The sequence below is a fragment of the Amblyomma americanum genome, chromosome 8 (genome assembly GCF_052857255.1).
Source record: "Amblyomma americanum isolate KBUSLIRL-KWMA chromosome 8, ASM5285725v1, whole genome shotgun sequence".
Classification (NCBI taxonomy): Eukaryota; Metazoa; Arthropoda; class Arachnida; order Ixodida; family Ixodidae; genus Amblyomma; species Amblyomma americanum.
Genome location: NC_135504.1, coordinates 132,622,214 through 132,637,523, shown reverse-complemented (window position 1 = coordinate 132,637,523; position 15,310 = coordinate 132,622,214). Strand labels below are relative to the sequence as shown.

At 42.0% G+C, this 15,310-nt stretch overlaps 1 long non-coding RNA gene across 1 annotated transcript; it reads right to left on the bottom strand.

The window, feature by feature from the left end:
* Positions 1-461: 461 nt before the first annotated feature.
* Positions 462-13,539, bottom strand: LOC144102077 (uncharacterized). Its single transcript, XR_013308168.1, has 8 exons — positions 13,341-13,539; positions 12,863-12,933; positions 9,199-9,305; positions 8,889-9,069; positions 6,452-6,566; positions 6,054-6,209; positions 2,214-2,321; positions 462-531 (listed from the first exon to the last, which is right to left on the bottom strand). It is a non-coding gene; the product is annotated as an uncharacterized LOC144102077 (long non-coding RNA).
* Positions 13,540-15,310: the final 1,771 nt, after the last annotated feature.

Genomic DNA, 15,310 nt, shown 5'->3' with positions numbered 1-15,310 from the left:
GCTCAGCAGTACAGAGAAACCCGCTGGTAATGCGTTGCCGGAGGGTTTTCCGCAACATGAGGTACGGACTAAATGTCAGAAACAGACTCCGTATGACGACTGTCACATTCTTGGTAACGAAAAGTTACGCCATGCTATGCACGATACCGAAATCGTTTTTTCACAACGAATGCTTATGTTTTGTTCTTATTGAAGTTTCCGCAATGTGTATGCATACGTCCTCCGTTTACTCGGAAGTCATTTCATCTAGAGCGGAAATTATCTGTATTGTAATTATGTACTTTCTGTAGTACATGAACATGCGTCTTCGTATAGCTTCTGCCCGCAATGTTCACTGCGGATATAGCCGTCCAGGTGCCGAAGAAATAAGTATTATGTACAAGGCTTTCCTTTACGCATATTATGTAGTGCATACGTACAAAGAATGCAGCTTAGAATGAAAGAGTGGTGTTTGGGTGAGTACAAGTACATACTGTTTATTTTCATGGCAACTACACACATTGTACATCTGCACATTGCTGTCGGATCCATCTGAAAAGCATAAAAAAAATCCTCATTTAGTGGTCACACAACACCAAATATAAATTTCACAAATACATTTCAACCATCCGCTATTGAACAATCGGCTTTCGTAGAAGCTTTCAAAAGCCATTCACCGAGAACCAACCCGTTATAATTTATTGCCCAAAATTAATTTCTCATAACAGTAAACAGTAAAAACCACAGGTCCAGAAAGAAGCAGACAAAATGCGCTTTCCCGGGCGGCACTGTGCGCATGAAAGACTTTACAGTTGCTTATCATTTTGTGCAAATAGAAAGTAGCTCAGGATGGGGGCCAGATGCAATTCAATGCAGGTGCCTTTCTGTACATAGTACTAAATGCACAACTTAGCGAGCAAGGAACATTGGTAACATCTGAAAAAGGTGAGAGACGCTAGCCGAATTTATCGTCCATCCAATTTGTTATAGGCAAGACAAGACGAAGTGAAAGTCCACGGGCATGCCCGTTGCGGCAGATTATGACGCTTTTTATTATGGCATTCCAATATCTCTGCAGTGTGCCTCACAAGGAACGGATGCTCAAGTTTCAAAAAAAGGGCTCTTGGCAGAAATTTAACCAAAGGCCGTTGCCATGTGAACCTTTTTAAAATGATGACCCAGAAAGACGAAGTGTCCTCATGTGTCTGATGCAAAATAAGGATGAAGGCATGAGTCTTTCTGCTTTTTGAACAGCTGTGATAAGTTTTTTACTGGTACTGCTTAGTGCAGCTTCAGTCTCTTTCTTGACATTTTGTGAAATAATTATATATCTGTGAAAGATCTCGCTAGCAAACATTTTGGCACTAATGGAGAAGCAAAACGACCCATGTCCTAGGCCTTTTTTTGTGACACTAAAGGAAGGCTTGCCTTCTAGAGTAATTGATTACGAAGAGGTCCATGTGGCAACAAACTTTGAGAGAATTCCTTCAAGGGCTCTTTGTTCTCATGAGGTCCCCTGTAGATATACCACAACACCTCAGTGAGCTGTCACCAGCCCTGTGAGTTCACTGTCACTTGGCATCAAGGGTATGTACTTTTCCTCGCCACATGCAGCAATGATGTATATGTCAAGAGAAAGCATAAAAGATTTCTAAGTGCAATTCTAGATTGCTTGCGGAGGAAAGCACAAGAGTGGCCATGCTCAGCTGTTACCTTTGCTTCTTGCTCGAGTTTTACAGTGAGTACTACGTAATGACAGGTGTCTGCATCAACTCATATTTAACACCCGTCCTGTGCGACCTCCATCTTGCTCTACATGACAGGCAACTTTATAACACCCTTCATGCAAAGAGTGTCATCAGGGTCGGTGTGTCCTGTCAGTTTCCTGGTCCTGTGGTTTGTGCTGTGTTTTCTACTCTTAAATTATTTACTGCCTTCATTCTCCACTCCATGAAGCCTGAATGTGCTACACTGGGCTGCTCCAAGCGTTGTGGAGCAGCCCAGTGGCCATTTTTTTTTCATACGTCCGAGGCACTCAGCTCGAAAGCCATGCTTACTATATTCAGCAGACAAGGGTACATGTGAGACACATCATTAATAACTAATTCTCACAGTGGTATCTGGTGCAAGAATATCTAAATAGTACTCAATTTTTGCTTAAGTTTTCAGATATGCTCTTAGATTAAAAACATAATTTGGCTACATTAGCAGAAGCACAGCACCAAGGTACTCACCAGTTACCTGAAGCACTGTACGCAAGTTCTCGTGCCATCATGAATACAGCACACTGTCCACGTCTTCATAATGCCATGTCACTCCAGCACTTCGGTAGCAAAATTTTCCTTTAAAAAAAAGTAGTTTTGTTTATGTTAGACTGGTCATATTTAATTTTACTATATACTATGTACTTCTCATTGTACTGCCCCAGACTAAAAAATACCAATGATCACGCTTTGAATTATGTCATATGTGATCACCAAATTATGTGATCACCAATATGTTCTTAGAAATTCTGATTGAAATAAATCTGACAAAATATTATTTCAGAAAATGTGGCACAAGGAAGAAGGACGCTAGCTAGATAACCTGGACGAATGTTTTCAGTTGCATGCAGCCACCGGCACCATTGCACACAAAATGTACAATAAAGTGGGTTTTACCTTTCCGAATAGAATTTAATGCTGCAAACAGTTCAGTAAAAAAAATTTCAACCTTCCATTCCGCATAAAGGAAAGAAAATTCCTCTCGTTTTTTCACAAGCCTCTGCAAGTACACAATTCAGTGAATCTACTCTACAAGTACTTGAATCTATCAGCACGAGACAGGGACGAGAAAAGAAACAAAACAGGCACTGGCTCGCAACTGAAGTTTATTGAAGTGAACAGAGTATATACAGAAAAGCCACACGCCACAAACTACACAATTACACATAAGGTACATCACAACATAAGTAAAAGATTGCCGTTAACATTCCTCTCATCTAGACAGTCCAATCCGCTGCATGTTAACGCTATGGGCAGCACACTCACACATTCGTCACCGAGTCATAAGATGTGTCTAGCCTCGATAATTTTCTGGTTAATCTGCTGTGAACGTAGTGCCAAAATGCGTGTTGCCGAAAGGAATGGCTAGCAGCCTTCACATCCCTTGTAATATGCAGATAAGTTACAACCCCTACCAATATCCAAATACCTCTCATGCTCCTGTAGTCTTACATTGATACACATTCCAGTTTCACCAACATAAACCCAACCTCATGATAATGGTATGCAATGCATGCAATGGTTGCAAGGCACATATATGTTGCCACGTTTCACTCGACACATGTGCTTTTCCCTAACGAAATTCACAAAATTATTAACAATTTTACAGATTGTAGACAACTTATTAGGGGCCGAACACACCATTTTTACGTCATACCTTCTGGCCAGTTTTCAAATTTTGCAACAATCTGCAACAACACAGTCAGTCTTTTGGCATCTCACTGGCTAGCTCCAGCCTGATCATGCCAGTCCGTGCGAAGGGGTTTCAGCTTTTAACATGCTAAAGGGAAGAATGGCACAGCATCAAGTAACGAGGAAAGCAGGACAGCACATCCACACACAAGTGCCAACCCTGGAGCAGATACAAAATCCAAGAGCGCGTGCTTGACATTCAACGTTGACAGTCAAGGAAACGAGGAAACACTGATTTGAACGCTAAAGATTGAACGAGCCCGATCCTTGGCTGCCAACGCTGAATGTCAAGTACACGCTCTTATATTCTGCATCCGCTCCAAGGATGGCACTTGTGCGTGGGTGTGCTCTCCTGTTGTCCTCGTTACCTGATGCTGCGCCATTCTTATCTTTAGCATGTCAGACCAACTTGCCCAATCTTATATGCTCAGCTTTAACAATTTATCGCACGCTTCTGCAATAGCATGGTTGGGAAATCATGCTTTCATTAGCCTTAAAATCTTCTCTTGGAAACCAGTTCTCACGCTGTAAAAGCATGGCTTCACCAATACCGAGCCTAGACTTGACGACGCAATGCTATCTTTCACTAGCTTAGAATCGTTCGACCAACAGTCAAGTAGCTGCTTAACACTCCTGGGTGAATATCGCTAGCACACATGGCGTGTGCAGAACATCAAGGTAAGGTTCAGAAACCGCAGCTCTTTTTGTTGGGACATTTTCTCCAAGGTAAACTTAAGACAAAGAAAGGCCTTGCTCCTTAAACAAGTTCACAATATGTACAGGTCCCACACTATCACAACCTTTGTAAAAGACCAGAAAATCATAGACGTAGCGAAAGATTTCCCCCAGCCCATGCAATTTCTTGGCAATCATTCTTTCCACCCTGCTTAAGAGAATATTGCTTAGCACAGGGGCAACCTTCGAATCGATTCATTTAGCAGACTTTTGAACATATGCCGCACTGCCATACTCCACAAACATGCTCTTCACTTCAAATAAAAGGAGGCAAGTGCCAAAAAAGACTTATGTTACACACCCATTCCTAAACACGAGCTCATCGTTGTGCTCCGATATACACATTCATAAGCTTTTCACAAGATCTTCATACGGGATAGAATAAAATAGTTCTACATCGACACTAATCACAAGACAATCCGCTGGATTGTCATTCTTAAGATACTCAACCACACTGCGAATTGAGTACAAGAAATGGATCTTCAAGATGCGAAGTAGACAGATGCTTTTGCAAATAACCAGAGATAATTTTGCATGAATCCTTTTCTGAAATTTATCTGAAGAGCATGTTATTGAATAGCATTTATTTGAAGAGCATGGTTGTAGAGTAGTGCAGTGCGGTATGTGTTCTAATGTCTCGAATATGCAGTGGTTCAAAGGTTGACCTTGTGCTAAGCAATATTTTCTTGAGTAGGGTGGATATAATAATTGTCTAGAATGTGCATGGGCTGGGGGAAAAATCTTTTGCTATGTCGGTGATTTTCTGGTCTTTTATAAAGGTTGTGATAGTTTGGGACCTGTACATCTTCTCAAGTTGTTTAAGGAGCAAGGCCTTTATCTCAGGTTTACCTTGGAGCAAATGTCCCAAGAAAAAGAGCTGTGGTTTCTGGACCTTACCTTGATGTTCAGCACACTTCATGTGTGCTGGCGAGTGTTAAGCTGCTACCTGGCTACATGTCGACCATTCCAAGCTAGTGAAAGATAGCATTGCACTTTCTAGCGCGGGCTCAGAATTGATGAAATTATGCTTTCACAGCATGACCACTAGTTTTCAAGAGCACATTTTAAGGTTAACGAACGCAGGATTTCCAAACCTTGTTACTGCAAGAGCATATGATAAATTGTTAAAGAAGCTGAGACAGTTTTGCGGCGACCGGCACAATCTGGCTGGGGCCAGCCAGCAAGATGCCAAAAGACCAGTTGTGTTACCGTATGTACATAAATTGTCGCAAAATTTGAAAAATGTGGCCAGAAGGTATGATGTAAAAGTGGCTTTCTCGGCCCCTAATACGTTGTCTAAAGCATGTAAAATTTTAAGAATAATTCTGTGAATGTGGCTCGAGAAAAGTACACGTGTAGAGTGAAATGTATATGTACCTTGTAAAATGAATGTGGTATCAAATATTATTATCTTGTAGTCTGGTTTACGTAGGTACAACTGGAAGGTGTATGAATGTAAGACTACAGGAACACAAGAGGGTAGGGGCTTGGCTAGGTGGTTGGGGTATCTCTGCTGTACACTGCACGGGATGTGAAGTCTGCTACCCTTTCCTTTTGGCAACACGCATTTTGGCAGCAAATTCAGAGAGATTAAATGGGAGATTATCGAGGCTAGACACATCTTATGACTCCGTGAAGAATGTGTGTATTGTCTATCGTGTTAACACACAATGAGTTGGACTACCTCGATCAGGGAAATGTTGAGGGCGATTTTTGACTCATGTTGTCCTGTATGCTTATCTGTAACTACATGGTTTATGGTATTGCTTGGCTTTTTATATATTCCCTGTTCACGCCAATAAACTATAGTCGCGAGTCAGCACCTGTCTTGTCTCCTTTCTCATCCCTGTCTTTCGCGCTGGTGGATTCACCGCAATGGCTCACCTCTGCAGAAATCCAAGGCATGACATTTTCCTCTTCACACTCGTGGTTCAGCGCATAATACAGCAAAGGCTTTTCAATTCCAAGGAAAGTTCATGGCTCCATTGAACACTGCCTCCTGCTTACAAGACACAGAGCAGCAATCATTGTAGATTCTACCTGTGACACAAAGAGCAAAGTTTTAGTTTGAGTGGACTAAACTAGGAAAGCAGCACAATATATCTATAGCCAAATAACTGAACTAAAAGAAATAGAGGGTAGTGTAATAGTGAACACACTGATATATTGCAAGTGAGATATATGCTTAATATATTGCAATATTCAACACTGCTACCATTGCCTTAGCCAACTACTTCATAAATAACAATAAATGCAGTATCACAAAAATACTGATAACGTACTATGTGCTAATAGTAGCAGTGCAGGTTCCATGAACAAAAAAGGGCCCAGTGCTGACTGTCGTTCCCACAGCAGCCTTGTGACCAATGGCCGGTGTAAAGGAAAGAGGAGGAATGACTGAAAAGAAAAAGAGCCAGGGGGAAGGAAAATAGGTATAGAAGGGCTTAGGATATCATAGGCAAATAAGGTTGTTTAGACAGTGAGCACAAAATAAACATTACCACACAAGTAAAGACATACAAGACCAAACATATATATCATTATGCAGAGTGGCTAACTTGATGCCATTTAGCCCAAAATATGTCTTCAATAAAGTGATTATAATTATTAATAGAACAACTGACTGAGTGAAACCATAACAGAGATGAACAAGGAAGTTGTTAATATTCTAGCAGAAATTAAAAGAAGAAAATGGATCTGGCCAGGGCATACAATGCAGAGAATGAATCACCAATGGTATCTTAGGGCAACATAATGAATTTGATGGATTTTAATGGCACAAGGGCATCTGTGGCCAAAGAGTGCCTTAGCACAAGTTAATTTCGTCTACTCAAGGTGAAATCAGAGACCCATTTCCCAAGCATTTCATTCCAGATAAGCTGAGCACCACGCCAGGAAACAGCTTGTGCATTGTATCGCAACAAAATGAATTTCACCCTAAGGAAAATATAGCAGGAGATAGCTGATTATAAGCTCACTAGATAAGATTAGGTGATTTCTGATAGTGTGGCATGTAGCTGGTGCAAGGCACAGATAATTAAACTGGAAAAGGCCATTGTCCTGAGGTGAATGTAAACTAAGCAATGAGGATAATGAAATTCGCTACACTAGAGCTGTTAAGAATCAGCTCAAGTTCCATGCTTCAAGATGATGCAAGTTTGCTCCGTGAAAAAAAATCATAAGTTCACCCAAGAATTGGTATCTTGGCGGTATCAGGCTGCAGGTGCAGATGAATTAATCCTGCCTCAGAGAAGAGCTACATAGAGCACAAAACATTTTAGGCCAGTCCTACACTGACAGCTGTTAATAACTATTTTAAAACTGTTTTTCATTGCACAAACAATAATACCAAGTTTGTGTTGGTCATGTGATTATGTTACTGAGGCTCTCCTAAAAATTCTAGCCAGAGCTAAAATACAAGCTGTCTCAACTAAGTTTTTATATCAACAATGAGAACATAAACACATGCAGATTATTCAAGTAGAAGTATTATTCTTCATGACGTGCCCTACAAATTTTAAATTATACTGAAAAGTAATAGAGTGGAGTGCTTGTGCCAAAAATACTAAACCTCAAAAACAAAGAGAACACAAGATAAAGGCAACAACATATTGCCCAAAATTTAAATGTTTGAGAGAACAAATATGAAAAGAAAACCTCTCCACAACTGGAACAAAACAGCGTGATACCGAGCACACATTTGAAAATTGTTTCATCCAAATCCCCAGCCTGGTGCTCCAGCACTCTTCAGCCAGCATGTCATGAAATGTACCATAGTTCTGGTAGCTGTAAAGAGTATACAGCTGATCCGGCATTTTGATATGTGAACAGTAACCCGCAATGACCACCAGGCTGAATACTTTCAAGAGGCTGTTCTAGTAACAAGACTGCAGTGAAACACTTAGCAAGTTATGCGGGCGTAATAATGCAAACCGTTAATCTGAGAGTTCGCTACCACGCAACTCTGTAGTAACTCCTAAAGTGTTGCAATCGAATGAAAAAAAGGACTGCCTATTATATAAACAAAAGTCAAGAGGCTGCAATGTAAGGCCACGACAGAAGTGCTGCAATACAGCAATAGTGATACAATGTACACTTTAAGCAACACAATGAAACATGATCTTTTATCCTTAATTATCAGAATTTAAATATTTGTTTTCCTTGCTCTCTTGCAAAATTATGTTCAGATCGTGAAAGCGCTCGAAAAGACAAGGATACAGAAAGAGATTTCCACACAGTGCGCTTACTTCCAGTGTCTTTTTGAGCACATCCACTATCTAAACATGGTAACCCAACTAGTTTAAACGCTGCCGTTATTCCAAAATTAAGCCTTTCACAAAGTGGGAGCCCCTTTCCCCATACAAGGTGCACCATAAATAATCCAACACTTTTTTCATGATATGTTTTCTCTAAGAATAAACACTGTTTGAAGATTTTGCAATAGTACTTGTCTTTTCGATTCTACGAATGTATCATGCAAGTGTTCAATGAAATGACCATCTGCCTATCTTGATCATTGCTCAAAATCAGGGTATAATGCACCATGAAGGGCAGGCTCTGCTTTATTTTTATGTTTTCCTAACGAAGCATGTATGTGCAACCATTCTGCTGGCTTGTATGCAGCAGGTTTGTCTAGCTAGGCGAACTGTGGTTTTGCTATAAAGATGAAATGGTACTTTGGAAGTGAATGGTTTTCTAAAATGCATTTAACATACATACCGGGGCTTTAACAGCGCCCGGTGTAAGCAACATCAGTGGGGGGACCGCAGGAGTGGCCTAGTGGTCCGAGCATCTGCCTCGCAAGCGGTAGGTGTGGAGTTCGATCCCCAGTGCCATCGGGTAACCAGCGGTGATACAATGGGTCGTTTCAATGGCCAGTTTAAAACTTGAAATAACCATGCTGCAATATATACAAAAAATGATTTGTGTGCTCTCTCTTACATGACATAGTTAATCATATCATAGTTTTGGTAGTACACAAAATGCATGTGTGGAACATATACATGCACTGTTTTTGTTCACATCTTACCTGCTATGTGCTGTTATGGCATGTTATGTGCTGGGAAAGCAACAGGTAGTGAGCAATGTTGTGTTGCAGCCTTTCTTCTGATGGAATTTGAATCATGTGAGGTGCAGCTGAAAGAAATTGTTTCATACATAAGTATATTTCATGTAACACAACAAAAAGTGCACAGCCCCATCATGAGTTGTGGTTTAAACTAACAGCGAGCTTTTTACTACCTTATTTAACATATGATGCAAGTCAGTGATGCTGGAGGCACAAAACTAAATACTGTGAGGTAACAAGAGCTAATATGGACAATTATGCCTTTAAGAGATATTGTCAATATATATTTTCCTGAATGAACTAAAGTTATCCTTAGAAGCACTCAGAGGAAGATAATTTTGCTAAATGCCTTTTGCCAGAATAGGCCTTTTATGAACCAGTTGCAAATCATAAGAATAACTTTAAGACCATGCTATGCATGGTCTAACGCCAAAGTAGTTGCATACAAGCAGTATACTATGCCCCTAGTTTTATGGTGGGCCTGTACTGCACAATTTTCATGCAAGGTAGTGGAAAGTATGTGCAATGAAACAGACCTCTGGTTGCTGAAATTGGCAAATAAGTACTGGGTTTTTAAGGCAGGAAAAAAGTTACATAGTTCCTTCTGCAGGTTTTGAACTTCAGGTTAGTTATTTGAAAAATATCAATCCCTGAACTGCAATGATTGAAGTTTTTAGCAAATAACATTTCCATTGTAACAGTGGAAACGCTCTTTTATATGAGGAACGACTTTTCAAAAGCCTGCGTTTCATGGTGGCTGTCACTTAGCCCTGATAAAGAGAAACCAGTCACGACACACAACGAAGCCCCCGTAGCACATTTTCAACTATACCCTCATGATATAGCTTTAAAGTAAGTGTTAAGCAATACAAATACAAATCCCTTGATTTCCTTCATGATTTATCACTGGTGTATACATACAAAGATAACCGTACAAGATGTGGAGTGCATGGTACAGTGAGAGTAGGCAGATGGTTTCTTGACACTCAAAAAGTGAACAAGGGAAGGAAAAATCTCGGGGTGCTTGCCGTTTCGACAAGACAACTTGTTTTCGTCTGGGGTCAACATATACAGAGGAAACTTAGAATCAAGTACAGGGTTGTCCATTCTTAGTGCGAACACGCGAGCACATGGCTGTGCTCTTTGGGCCACTGTGTGTGACATTGCCACACATCGAAGTGTAACATGACACGAAGCACCACATCCAGGTGCATCTCCTCTTGCGCCATTTTGCAGCGATGAGTCGCTGCGCCGCACACAGTGGACCTCTAAAGAGTGCGGCCATGCGCTCACATGTTTGCACTAAATGTGGCCAGCTCTGTACATTCCGGAATTGGCATAATTATTTGAAAAGGCCTTGCACATGGTCAGAGGTTTCCCAACCCACATTTTCCCCCTCCTTTCCTGCTTTCTTTAATTTATCGTTATACTTTAACCTTATGCCCTGCACCTCCTGACATCACTTCTCGGAACCTTGGCTGCCATACTCCTCCCCCTTCCCCTTCTTTTTGCCTTTTCTCCGAACCTGCCCTCATTTTCTCTTTTTACTTCAAATTATTTTGCCCCCCCACCCCCCCTGGTATTTTATTCTGCCATGCTCCTTAATTCCTTTATCCTAGTTTTTCAGGAAAAGGCAGCCAGCCATACCAAGCCACCTGTTGTGGCTGGACATAAAGCCATTCAAGCCCACTATCCACACTCCATACCCCGAGATTCGTTTCTACTGAATTGGGCTTTTTTGTTTTCACAGTTTTGCAGGTCAACCGGTTAATCTTCTTTAGCAGCTATCATGCCTGGTCAAGGTTCATGCTCCCCATCGTAACGCCCTTCCCATATCGCACCCTCGTCCCACACAACAGGCCTTTCGCCTCGAAGTGAAAACCTTATTTAAACCCCACCAATGATGAACACTTTGCCAGACAAAGACAAGTCCTCTTGTCGAAATGTCGGCAAGCACCCTGAGGCTTTTTCCTTCCTTATTCAGTTTGTGAGATACCAGGGACAGGTGTTCAAGCAGCCATACCACACTAATACCCCTGTCACACGGGCACCGCAAAGGCCTTTGAGAATCATATCCAAAGGCGTAAGGAGTGCAGCTACCCGGTACAAATGTTGCGCCTTTGTCGCTAAGGGCCTTGGAGGCGAAGGCGCTCAACCGAGACCTTCGGAGCCCGAAGACGCGGCATTCGAGAAGCTGTGATCGCAGTACCATCCAAAGTCAAAAAGTAAAAGCAATAAAAAAAATACATAAGCTAATAATGTTTGAAAACATTTTTTTCAAATACGAAAGGTGTGTCTGGCTTTGGTTTTTGTACGGGTGTTTATGTTTTATGTTCAAATTTCAAGACAGTGAAAGTGTTGCGGCAACACCGAGCGCCCATGGAGGCCAAGGCAATACACGTACAAAACCTGCTCCTGCTGATGAGAGTAGCTGTTGCAGTACTTTTAAGGAAGCAATCAGAATAAAAAATTGTCAAAGCTCAACGAATGAACAGAATACACCACTTTAATTTTAGAACACTCACTTCAGCCACCTCGAGTATAGCAGCGGGTGCTAAGCCTGAACGACTTTCACCTTTGGGCTGCACCGTGTAGCTGCATCGCTGCTCCTTTAAGCTTTCGCTCCTTTGGTGAAAAATGGTGCCTTTGCTGGAAAGGCCTTCGAGGAATGCCATGTGACAGGGGTATAAAGCACATTTTTTACTGACACGAAAGACTCAGTGCCTTTAGTTCTGACAACATTCTGAATCATGCTTTGGTGGCTTAGCATATCAGAATACTGGACATGACAAAATCAGCTAATTAGTGAGGGCTATTATTTGCTATAGGTAAAATTATAACATTCTCCTAAAATAATGAAAAGAAACCACCAGCACTGACATCAATGTACAATTTGGCTGTAACATACTGACATGACAATCTAGTTAAACGTAAATTCTCTTTTCGCAGTTCAAAACTGCATGCATTATTTCTAGAAAGCGCGAAAACAGAAGCTCATACATAGTGCCAAAGAAAAGAGTGCATAATAGTACCACTTATGAGGTGTTTATCGGCAACTGCAATGAGCAAGGCTATGTTAATGGCAATCCAGAGTTATGTGTCTTACGAGCGCATGCACTTGGGAGGTGATAGCAGCTGTGGACGCAGCTGTCCATCGCAGTTTTCAGTCTGTCGAGATAACACATGGGGTAAGGTATTCCCTGTTTTGCTGCCGAAGGCAATACCGTCAGCGAGTGGAGTTGCCTTGCTATTCAATGTCAATATCTACTGCTCAAAGTAAAGGAAACTAGGGCATAAAACATACAGCATTTCATATTATGCTTTGGCCAAATGCAGTGAGAATGAAACAGACTAGAGACTTGTCTTATGACGTTTGCACTCTTTACTTTGCACCAGAGGAAAATAAATTTATGTACAGTTGACCTACTGCTTGCCACAGTCCTAGAAGAAATGAATCCAGGTCTCAGAAATTCTACCGGGAGAATACTGATGCTGCATGTGCATTTCTCTGAACTGTTCTGAAATATGCAGAAGTTACCAATTTTTTTACTACCTGATTACATACTGTAATCTTTGCAAGGAATATAAGGTTAACGGACTGGGAAAAAAATGTCAGGAATGGTACCTTTGGTACTGGGCACTTGGACAAACAAATGACCCACTGGGCGTCCCCAGGAGCTCTGCTACCAGGCACCCCTGGCAACAGTAGTCAATTTTCCAGATCCAAAGGAGCCATGCGAATGATTGCCGAAAAGTCAAGTTTAAGGACAGCAGATGCATGAACACAAAACAGTTTTCCAACTTTGTTTCAGTGTGATAAATGGTTTCAAATGTCTAGACTATATCTGGTAGTACACAAATTATCAGAACACCATCTCCCGCTCAGAATCATCTCAAAACACATTCGACACGCAGTACCAACATGGACAGTTCGTGCTTAATTGAATCCAAAAGTTTACGCTGATCGACCAATATTACTCTAAATAGAGACAGAAAGCGCATGCACGTTGTACTGATGTTATCGTGAGCATAACATGCGACGAGACGCAGGGTTACAATACAAACAAAAAACCGCTTTCAAAATTTGAGAACAAAAGGCTCACCTTCTCACAAGTTCGCCAAACCGGAGACGTTGCCGAGTGGCTGCCGCCAAAGTCACTCGCAATGCACAGAAACAATAAAAATGCAGTGCCGCTGACTTTCCTTGAGCAATTCCAGTCGACTGAACTTCCAACTGTTCGCACCGACTACCTCTGCAAGCATGTCTAAAAGTTAGCGGCGCAGCCGGCGCAGCCGCGCCATTTGCAATTTACGGAGCAACACGGGAAATTCATAGCGCCATTCGCGTATTCGCGCTCAAGCTCACGTCGCTGCTGTCGCAAAGGCGCACAACGGCAAAAACATATAAGATGTATTTAATTTTACGGTAGCTTTTTTAGCTGACAACCTGAATCGTTTGATATATTGTTTTTTTCTTTTCGTTGCATGAACGTTATTACCACCAGCGGCAGCGCAGCTTGGCCATGGCTAGCCATGGCGAAGTCGAAGCGCTAGCCGAGCCCGCAGTCGGAAACATGTGCGCAGTTAGCGCAGTGTGGAGTTGAATGAACAGGCGCTATGGAATGGGTTTTTGTTCTTCCGTGTTCGCTGCGTGCGTCCTGCGCGTTGCGTGTCTTTAGAATGTGTGTGTGTGTATGTGTGTGGCCGGAACGCTGCATTGGAGTGTACATACAACAGCTCGCTGTCCCGTGCGGCATCGGTGCGTAGTAAAACGATCATGCAGAATGTGCGTTACAATGCCAGTGGCCCTGCACGAAAGAGGAGACTTGAAGCCGACGGAAAAGCTGCTCTCCCTCGTGGGACTGCAAGAATCTGGCGAGTAACAGTCGACGCGCGTTTCGGTGGATGATTCCGTTTACCACGCCAAAAAATTCAGCACTGGCCAACAGCAATGATGAACTGCTGCTGCATCATCACCTGTGTGATGTTTGTGACAAGCTTGTTGGATGTGAACGTGGCCATGAATGGTATTCGCCGAGCAGTGGCCCTCAGGGCGTGGCACCAGTGGATACCTGAAGACGATTACTGTTTGCCCGCGCCCTGGCGCCTCGCATTCAACCGAATGCTTTGGCGTTAATTATCTATATCTGAATTTCACACGTAGTTGGACTCGCAAATATTACAGCGTACAAACATACCGTCGGAAGAGCACCCTTTTTCATTTTTTTAGGGAGGGGGTAGGGGAATTACTGTCTGCTCAAATTTAATGTCACTAATATTTTGAGCTTATTTTCTAAACAGGTGCCGTGGTGGCACTGTAAGCAACGCATTTACTGGGCAGAAGTTTATTTTATGTTGTGTTGGCACAAGGTTAATGATTGTCATTGTACTGTGGTGCCATGTTCAAACAAAACACATAATTGTACACTCTCTTTGAAGAATGTCTAATGAGGTAATAAATTACTGAGCAGCGAGTATGCACTGTGGTAAATGCGACGAACGTTACTGAATTACTTCACACCTGTCATGTTCTGTTGTCGTTAGTGATTACGTATGCCTTGGTGTCTGCTGCTTTCCAGTGTAGGGGTCGAGAGGCATGTCGAGCTCCACTTAGCAGCTTTTTTTCCCTTCCACTCTCTACTGGCCAATGTGGTAAAATAAACTCAACATAATGCGTGATTGCTCAGACCTAGATTAGACTACCATTTCACTTATTTACTCTCAGGGCCAATTGGCATCGAAGAGAGGAGAGCAACTAAAATAAATACATGTGTAGGCAGATTAATCAAAATGATTATACACAGCAGACTTGAAGGCATTGGATGCAGTGGTGGACATGACGAAGGCAGAGAAGATGTGACAGCTGGAAACGTAGAAAAGTGGAGATCTGCGTGAGTTTGTACGTGACTTAAGGTGAACGCTAGCAAAAAATTAAGAAGGCGCAGAAGACTGAGGCCAGAGTTAAAACTGTAGTTTAACAGAGGAAAGCACCTCCCAGCAAGCCAAAATGTGCACATGCAAGCAGTTGTGTGTACACAGAACATAGAAAATGAAACTCCTTTTTGGACAGAAG